This window comes from Amblyomma americanum, chromosome 2 (genome assembly GCF_052857255.1).
Source record: "Amblyomma americanum isolate KBUSLIRL-KWMA chromosome 2, ASM5285725v1, whole genome shotgun sequence".
Classification (NCBI taxonomy): domain Eukaryota; kingdom Metazoa; phylum Arthropoda; class Arachnida; order Ixodida; family Ixodidae; genus Amblyomma; species Amblyomma americanum.
In genome coordinates, this window is record NC_135498.1 from 88,643,466 (window position 1) to 88,653,511 (window position 10,046).

The following is a 10,046-nucleotide window of genomic DNA, read 5'->3' on the forward strand; positions in this document are numbered from 1 at the left end:
GGCTACACTACGCCACCTACTCGACCCTTCAGCCTGCCACCACTTGAGCTCCATGGCGGCGCCGTTGGTCACGTAGTTGGTCACGTGGGTCGATCACGTGGTGCGGACGTTGTTCACGTGGTTGGTCACGTGACCAGCCACGTTGTTGGTCACGTAGTGGGGAGCAGCTGCTGCTGCCGGTACCGCGGCGCGCAACAGCTGCAACAGCTGTGCGCATGCGCCGTGTCAAGTGGGACGAAGATGAAGAACAAAAGCCCAGCGAAACGGAGCTGCGAAAGACTGACTGTACTTCGACAGAGCTAGTTCCCCTCGGCCAGATGTAACTATCGCGCCACTCCAGGTTTAACCAGAGCTAAACCACAGCAATATTTGTGGTGCTCTGTCTGAGACGAAATGCTTGCAGTGCTAATTTATGTAAGAATAGGTAGTTTGTAGCAAGTATTCCGAGCTTTTAAAAAAAAATTGGCGGTGGTTTAGCTCTAGTTAAACCTGGAGTGACGCTATAGCTACAGCTGGACGAGTGGAACTTGCTCAGTTGGATAGCAAAGTCAGTCCTTCGCCGTTCCGTTTTGCTGGGCCTTCCTTCTTCATCTTCGTCCCACTTGACACGGCGCATGCGCACAGCTGTCGCAGCTCGGTTTCGAAGCTGCTCCGCACCACGTGACTACACGTAGCTGGGCAGGTGACCAACAACGTGACGAGCCACGTGACCAGCCATGGCGCCGCGCCACCGGCAGCTGCTCCGCACCACGTGACCACGTGGGGGTGGTGGCACAGCCACGGCGTATGCTCGAAATGCTACCGTAATGTAGCTATCACTACAAAATCACGTAGTGTACGCAATGAAGTCGAGTTTACAAATGTATATTACCGCCCTTTTCTGCGGTAAGATCTGTTTCCGGGCACGACTGCGTATTAATGTTACTGCAGAAAATTTGGATACGAAATTAGGCACTTTTGAGATTTACTCGTGCATAAAAGGTGCGTGAAGGAATGTTGAAATTTTTTGACGGTAACGTGCGCAGGTCGTCAAAGAGCAGCATAGTTCCTGGCGACTGAATAACATGTGCATTCTGCTTTGTTTTTTCGTTTTAAAGAGGAGTTCTTCGAGAACTACACAGCCAGCTGCCCGTTTCCCCAACTGAGCAATGGTTCCCACTTGGTAGGTACTTTTGTGCGATTAAGACAGCTGATTTAAAGCTGATTTAAAGTAGAGCACTGCTTTCTGAACGTTACTAGAGACGCGGCTCATGTTTCATGACTCACCGTGAGTACTCTGCCGACGCAATATACGCCATGAGCCCAGCGCCGGCTGCGACGGGGCTGCTCCCGCTGGCTTGCTGCTGTCCTCTGGCTTTTTGTTTACGCGTATCCCGAAAAAGCTGTATATCATTCATGTGCCGCCACAGGCAGTCGTTACGAATCAAGTGATAATCGGACAAGCATGCTATTAATCTCCGAGCTGTGTTCAGCCTTGGAAATCCCTATTTTTATTCCTGCAGAATTCTGGCGTACTACCTTTTTTACGACGTAAATCGCAACCTACCCGTGGGTAAATATCGTGAAAAAGAGATTGCTCTCACGATGTGATCAATTTGTGTCTATGTCTGCCTCATTTTTTTTTTACGCATGAACAACGTTACGTTTTAGACATTCTGCAAAACTCCTAACCACGCAGACTGGCGTAGTAAGCTTCATTGGTTGCTATGTGTGACATGGAACGTCGTATACCTCTGTCATGTACTGTGCCGTGGAATATTGGGCTTCTTGCCCATTCCTGCGCACTCTATTAAACGGTTACTTTAACTTTACCGCATACGGATGCCCTTTAGACTTTACTAGCATAGGCTTCACTGCGACGCCTGTGCACGATTCTGCGAATGCTGCCTGCACAGCTGGAAAGATCAATTTACTCGAGCATGATACTTCGTAGTCTACCTATTTGCTTGCAGTACTTTTGATGGCAAAAGGCTAATAATACTCTCAAAACATAGTGATCTTGTTTTACTTTTCTGTTTTGTGTTAATTTTTTTTTAATTTTTAGTGAATGAGGAGTAGTGTAAATGTGAGGTCTACAATCTCGAAACCGCACGTAGACGGCGAAGGATGCGGAACGATCCGGATTAAGTTCGATCATCCGAGGTTCTTTAACGGGAATTGACATTGCACACCATGGGTACTGCGTTCCGCTTCCGTGAAAATAAGGTCGCCGTGGTCAGGATTTGATCCCATGACTTTAAGCTCAGTAGCCACGGGTGGGCGGGTGCCATGTTGCGCTATGTCCAGGACTTTTTGAGCGAACGCACAATGCATGTTCGCGTTTCAGGCACTCTCTCCGCGCTTACTCCGGTTGAACTGGGCGTGCCCTGGGCGTGCCGCAGGGCTCTGCTTTATCACCCTCTCTTTTTAATGTAGCGATGTAGGGTGTGAAACGCTAAAGCCTCCAAGCAATCAAGGCGGGTAATTTCGCAGGCTTGTTAGCCCCCTCAGAAACAATGTTAGCCCCTTTGTCTGTAAGAAAAAGACTGAGATCTCCAGCTATAGCATTTTGTTTGAAGCTATCGCACTTTGAAAGAAATCGGTAATCAAGAGCCGAGGGTACATGTGGGCCAAATTTCCGACCATGTAGAGTAGTGATCCCAAATCACTGCTGCTGACAGGTGTGGGGACGAAAATCAACCACCTGATGGAGTTGCTACTATTTTTTTCAACCAAAAGGTGCCGAGTGACAAAGGCTACAGCCTACATTACACCGACAATATCGCCTGCAGAGCAGCAGTTTGGAGTTCGAAAATTTACCATCTAAAACTGTGTATTTCAAAAGGTGTGTCTAATTACCATGACTTTTTTTCGGTAGTGTGTCTTATAGCTAGTGTGGAAATCAAATGAAAACAAACAACACAGCTGCTTCGCAATGTGTTGGGCAGTTATGCTCTTGCATATATGTTTAGCTCCGGTGCCATATCGCAGTGCCTTCATATCGAGCACTTCAGTGCTGGATCCTTAAACGCAGCGTAGAAGGCGATCATTTTCCCCTCACCCCCTTTTGTTCAGTCTGCTCAGACGTCAGTAATTAACTGACCAGGTTACGGCAGTGCCACAGAATTATCAAAACTCTTGAGGGACTGCGCCGAAAGGTTAGGTTTCTGCATCGGCGTGGTAATTTACTGGCAAGCAATTGCTATCAGAAGCGCGACATGCGGGCATGCATAACCGGTGTTCCATGGCGCAAGGATGCTGGGCTATACGAAGTACAATTACTCGACAGTGGCTTGACGTGTCAGGGCTTCTCAGCACCCTCTTTTTTCTCCTCTTCCCGTTCCCCAGTGCAGAGTAGCAGGCCAGTTGTTTATTTTTCAGGCCAACCTCTCAGCCTTTCCCGTCATTAAACCCTCTCTCTCTTCACTAAAAAACTCAAAGACGAAACATGAGCCCCTAACTTCAGCCACTGTGACCGCGACAAGTCGGCAACGAGGCCTGCAAACGCGTAACAACGCGGGGGAGCGCGGCGAGCGAACCCCGTCGCTGTTTTCAGAAGCGGCCGCAGGAGGGATTTCAGTGGCGCCCCTACAGGCAGCGCCCATGGCGTATGCTGCTCGCGTAGTAAGAGAAGCTGGTTACACTTTGAGAAGCTGCCTTATGTAGCCTACGGCAGTGTAGTAGGACAGTAGCATTGCCATCTGAGCAACGCAGAGACCCATACCATACCGACTGGTTATATGCGAAATTACACAGGCTCTCACAGCGAACAACCTTTCTTAGACTGAGCCAATGAATTCGCTTCATCCGATGAGAAACGGTCCAAGGGATTTGAATAGGGAGGCTGCTTTTGTAGCGATAGCTACATTACGGTAGCATTTCGAGTCTTCAGCCTGGTGGCGCCGCCACCGTCACTTGGTCACGTTGTTGGTCACGTGGTGCGGAGAAGCTGCTGCTGCCGGCGGCGCGGCGCGCCGGCGAAACCGAGCTGCAACAGCTGTGGGCATGCGCCATGTCAAGTCAGACGAAGATGAAGAAGGAACGCCAGAGAAACGGAGCGGCGAAAGACCGACTTTGCCATTCCACTGAGCGAGTTCCATTCGGCCAGCTGTAGCTATCGCGTCACTCCAGGTTTAACCTGAGTTAAACCATCTCCAATTCTTTTCGAAACCAGCGCTCCAGCTTTGAGGGCACTCGCGTCGCTTCAACTCCTTATTTTCCATACGCCGCCTGCGGACGTCATCCATTATTATTTCTTCTGCCTAAGAAGAAAACCCGAAAAGTACAGGCGGGCTGCGCACTACCTGGATGCAACATAAGTGAAAAGGAAAGCAGGAATAAAAGAAGGAACAAACGAGGACGAATCACAGTGACACAAGGCGATTGAGGAAGACTGCAAGTTTTGTGTGGTTCGAGGGAGAGTTAAATTCAACAGGGAATGATCGGCCTTATATAGCATATCAGTTTATATGCTAAGCGGTCAGGGTTCGGGCGAAAGTCGGTGATGGAATGCGCACGAACTTCTCCATGAAATGGAGGTCTTTGATCGCTGCGTTTCCATTATTTGGCTTCAAAAGTCATTCGCGTGGCGCACGCTAAACGCAGCATAACTGAAGATGTAGTCCACCAGCCTTCATAAAAGCTCTGGCCAAGTCTCATGGTGCTTTGCAGCTCTTTACAAACCTCGGTTAAACGTCATCCTATATACTCTTCTGGTAATGTGGCGGGAAGTTCCCAGAGTTCGGCCATTGGTGAATTGAATGTAATGTGTGAACGTTCATCCTCTAGCAGATAAAACAAAGTCATTATTATGACCACACTAACGGTTCGTTCTCGATTTAGCTATAAAGATATTATTTTTGTTATTACAGGGGAGTTTATGACAGCAAATGACGGGTTTGTTTTGAAACTAAAAAGTTAGCAGAAACTTCTGAGTCACTTTGACTTAGTCTGGAGGTAGGGGGAAAGCGATAACTGTTGCCTCTTTTTTGTTAAACCACTCAGAGCGCCCACTGCCAGACCTCGATAACATTCTGATTGGCACGCATGTGAACGCGAGTTTCCAGTTTCTACAGCATACCAACGCATGTGCATAAAGAGGTATTGTTATATAAAGTACATGCGGGCACAATGACGATGAGAAAGATTCCGCCGTTGGCAAGGCAAATATGTGCAGGGAAAAACCTTTGCAACCACACTGCTTGCTTCAGCAGTTGGCTGCTTAAACAAAAGATTTGTTAATCGAGTCTGTCTCTGGCGGTAGGTGTCCAAACAGAACGCAAGTATGGTAGCAGGTCGTAGGAAATTCGGTGCTCTCGTTGTTATGACCTCATGCGCTGCATCACGTTATGTGCTGCTTCAATCTCATGTGAACCCGATCTTGTTACGGCCTCAAAGTGAGGCCTACATTATGTATTCAATAAATATTAAAATACAGATTATAGTGGATCCTTCATAAGTCGGTTGCTACTGGGCCTACCAAAAATAACACAAACCTACAAACGCCAAGATACGATGGGAGAGGCTGACCCTTGTGGGGAAGCCCGAGAGAAAAAAAAGAGAGAGAACTATGAAATGCAGTTACCATAAAGAAGACCTTAAGAGTGATCAGTGTGCATTGTCATCATAATTGCAGGCTACATATCCGTGAAGTGGTTTGTGCTATTCCTTTTGTAGGCGCTGTTTGAACCAGCAAAAAACGTTGCAGCAATTTTATGCGCTTTCATAAATGCGGTCGCGGCATTCCTTGTATTTTATGATTGAAAACTTTTGAATGGGTGTAGAATGAAAACCGCGCTTTCCTTAGGTGCTCAGAGGAACCGCCAAGCGAAGTGCTTTTCTGAAACCGCTTAAACCATGGATATCCTAAACCATTAGTACAGTGTCAGCGCAATTTTTATATATCGCGGATAAAACACATGTAGCAAACTAGCTTGAAGGCACTTAGTTTTCCGAGATTTCTTGAGGAGATTCGCTAAGGAGAATGGGGACAACTCAATGCGGTTTACACCGAAAATAACATCAGAAGAATAACACAGAAGAAAGTTGGGCCCCACCGCGGTGGCTCAGTGGTTAGGGCGGTCGACTACTGATCCGGAGTTCCCGGGTTCGAACCCGACCACGGCGGCTGCGTTTTTATGGAGGAAATACGCTAAGGCGCCCGTGTGCTGTGCGATGTCAGTGCACGTTAAAGATCTCCTGGTGGTCGAAATTATTCCGGAGCCCTCCGCTACGGCACCTCTCTCTTCCTTTCTTCTTGCACTCCCTCCTTTACCCTTCCCTTACGGCGCGGTTCAAGGTGTCCAACGATACTGCGCCATTTCCTCCCCCCCCCCCCCCAAAAAAAAACACCAATTATTATTAAGAAAGTTGGTGTTTGGTCTTGATAAAAAGAAACAATTTCATTTCTCTGAACAGTGGGCACGTAATTGCAGCCAAATGTGTGAAGGCAGCCTTCAAACACTGCCGGACAACTCAACGTGTTACGTAAGTAGTCTCGTATTGATACTCCTGCTTTCGTATTTTGAACAGGTTAGTAGTCTGCTTTTGGCGTTCAACAGCCGACTAATAATTTTCCAGTTTTGGTTCTGTTTAGAGGAATGAAATATGTTACGTTGAAATTTAACTGGGGCACTGAAGGAGGCGAGAACAACTCGATTCACAACGAAATATCTCTCGCTTTCAGTTGTGCATCGTTGAAACAAAAAAAAAAACGAACGGTGCAATAGACATTGAAGTTGTGTCGTTTTATCAGCACCATAGAATTTACCTGATAAATTAGACCTGTTTTATCAGTCCGATTTTGATTTCGCCGTTTGGGAAGCTGAGCAGGGCGCCAAGTCGGCTCGTCATGGGAACGTGGCGCTTCGAGAAGCGGAGCTCTGAAACACACTTTGTCGTTGTTTAAGAGCGAACAGTTTCGCCGTCGTCGGTTCGATCCAAATCGCTCATAGGCAGTGCGAACGTGAATGGACCGGCGGTACCCTGCGCGACGTGCATTTTGCATTTCTCCTTTTACTGTGATTAACTTTTGCTACGTTGGCTATTTCTGACTAGTCAGAATGGAAGCTTTCTAAACTACGGCAACTTTTCCTGTAAATGATAGCAAAAGGTAAAACTTCTCGAATTTTTACGCCTTCCATGTGGAGCAGATCTCAGAGGGTATGCTACGCCGCCATTCACTTCTACACTGTGATCACCGAGTCCTTCTCGGCGTAAACATCACGAGCTTGAATAAAGTGAGCGGCTAATTATTTAAATTATTTTTGCAGCCATAAACTTGCGTTTCGCTGTCGGATAGACGTCAACATACAGGAGAAGAACCAGCGAATCAATTTTTACTGAGAACAAAGCTTGGATGGCATTGCCTTCAGAGCCCCTTTGAGGTTTATCTAAGCTAGTAGCTATCTGGATTGTGGTAGAGCGTCAATATTGATACGTCATGGCGTTGATGTTAAATCGGAAGCAAAGCTTTTCGTGCGTTAAAAAGAGCGGTATACAGAAATAAAATATTTGCCTCCAATGTAGCACTGCGATACTCGGCAAGATCCATAGCATTTGATGCAAGCCAGCTTACCATGAGCCAGGAGTTTCTGCGGCTTAGGAATTCTGTAATGCTATTCGCTGGAAGTCCACGCCTTCGACAGTTAATTTGTCAAATGGAGACGATGCACGATGCTTCATCGAAACTTAAGTACTTCGTGAGGATATGCGCATTTGTGGTACGGTGAAAACTAGCAACTCACAAGCGGTTCGATGCTACACGAACCTCTTTTAGCCAGGTACAACTTTAATTATGCTCCATGCTAATAATGCCTCTTTACTCTTTTAGGTTTTAAAAGACAGCGATGAAAGCGAAATGAAACCAAACAAAACGTACAACTGCTTATTTGGAACATGCAGCCAGGGTGAATGTGTGCTAGATGGCCATGAAGACACCTGCTCGATATCAGCCCAGGAGGACAACAACCAATAAATTCTGAGCTGACCATACTTCCTGGAAATTTACACCTTTAGACGTCGTGACAACATATGCGATTACAATAAAAAAAACGCTGGCGAAACTGTATTTGAATTCCTGAGGTGATCACACTGCAGAAGTGCATGATTTTGCAATGACGGGCCCCGCAGCTTCAGTGATCCTATAGTGTGGCTCGATGGTACGCAGAGAGGTGAAAATGGAAAGGTGGAGGGAAGGCCTGCTGCGGGCAGAGGCGCAAGCAGTGAGAATAAGATGGACACTGAGGGGGGTGAAGGCTGGCCTGGGGGAGGAACACGAAGTGGTGAAGTCCATTGAAGCGAGCATGATGCATGGCGAGGGAGAAAGCAGCTGCGGCGTAAAATGGCGAGCAAAAAGAGTAGCACTAGTGACCGACGACTGAAGCGGCAGAATCACACCGTGCGGCACTGTGGTTCGCCAACATACCGATATCAGCAATGCCGAGCCGTTCTCATGATTGCGGCACATTTAAGGAAGACCCGCAGGAAGCAACCTTTATCAAGCGCGCTGCTTCCCAAGCGTCGGAGCTCCGCTGTACTTACTCTGCGATGGACGTATAGCGTGACTGGGCACATGACGTATTTTACTTCGCATTTTACTTCACTAGAGGTAGGGCCATCATTTCGTAAAATTTCAGCGCCGAAGTCTGCGTGAAGCCTCGGTTTCAGTGAAGGAGGAGCAAAGCGCTACTGCAGAGCCACAAACGGCGTGTGGAGGTACTAGCACTACGGCGTGTAGATTCCGCGGAAAGTCTCCATGGCCGCGTTATCCAACGTAGCGTGATCTACCCAACCAATCGGCGGAACGCGTCACGTTCCCCCGCTTCGCCGTGGATGGTTGAGTGGATCACGCTACCCGACCACGTGCGCCAGACCGCGTCATCGGTGAGGCGCGCGTGTTTCTCTTGCACTTGCTGTTTTCATCTTGCACTGGAAGCTCTGCGAGGCGCATGTGCTTGTGTCGGATATGCAGCCGCGGACGTCTGGCCGCCAGGATCATGCCAAGCTGCGGGACACCTTGAACGCAGCTCTGTCACCGGGCTCACTCAACAGCCAAGCTCAAAGGCTCATGACTCAAATGGTCCATGCTCAGCAGCCTACTCCCGCACCCCAAGCCATCAGCGTCGCCGTAGGTGCCGCGCGTCAGCTTGCTCAGCGGTCTACCATCGAAGACAACCTCGCCGATCTCCACAGCTAATCGCGTCCAGCTCGAGCTGTCTCATGACCTCGAATGTCGTTTCATTTGTTTCTTTTTTGCACATTAGAAGATGCATTGTGTCATGCAAGGGGCAGGGGGAGTATACGGCCGCATGGTGCAATAACTGCCCTCCATTGGTAAGCAGGTAAAGAAGCTAGGCAGCAGGATATCAGGATGTCCTTGACCAATGCCGTCTATGTGGCCGGGGCACAAGTACAAAGAACATTACGCCAGCAAGGCAAGACAAAAAAGGCAGGACGAACAGGAAGAGAGGCAGTGACGCGGCACCGACCAACAGCTTTTTCGAAGCGTCTTTTCGAAGTGTTCTTTCGAAGCGTTTCTGGTTGGACATGTTATTCGTTGGGCGCCAATAGTGTGACGTTTTCCCTGCTTGTAAGCATTTGCTTTAGTTTATTTTTGCTTTAAGTATTAAAAGAGCGTCGTACTTGATTCTGGAGCCTTTATGTATTTCCTCGAGTGAGCCAGGAGCAATGGATCTGCCCTTTCCACAGAAGGTTGGTCCTTCAACCTGACGCTGTAAAAAAAGGCGCTCAGCTGCTGATGTAGCGAGTGCTTACATGCTTGCATATGAGTCCTTCATGGCGTACATTTTCCGCAGGTATACACGGTGTAGTCGCAACAGGTGTATCAAGTCTCCGGAAAAAGTGAGCGAAAAGAATACTGGCGTACAGTGTTCATCGTTCATATGAACCATCGTTCATATGAACGATGAATACACAGCGCCTATGTATTCATAGGCGCTGTGAGGAGCTTATTAAGGACGGAACATGGCTTCGCGCTCTTGTTGGCCTATCACACGCGCGCCCCTTGAAGTGACACTGTTTTTACTCAATCATCTTAATTCACAGTG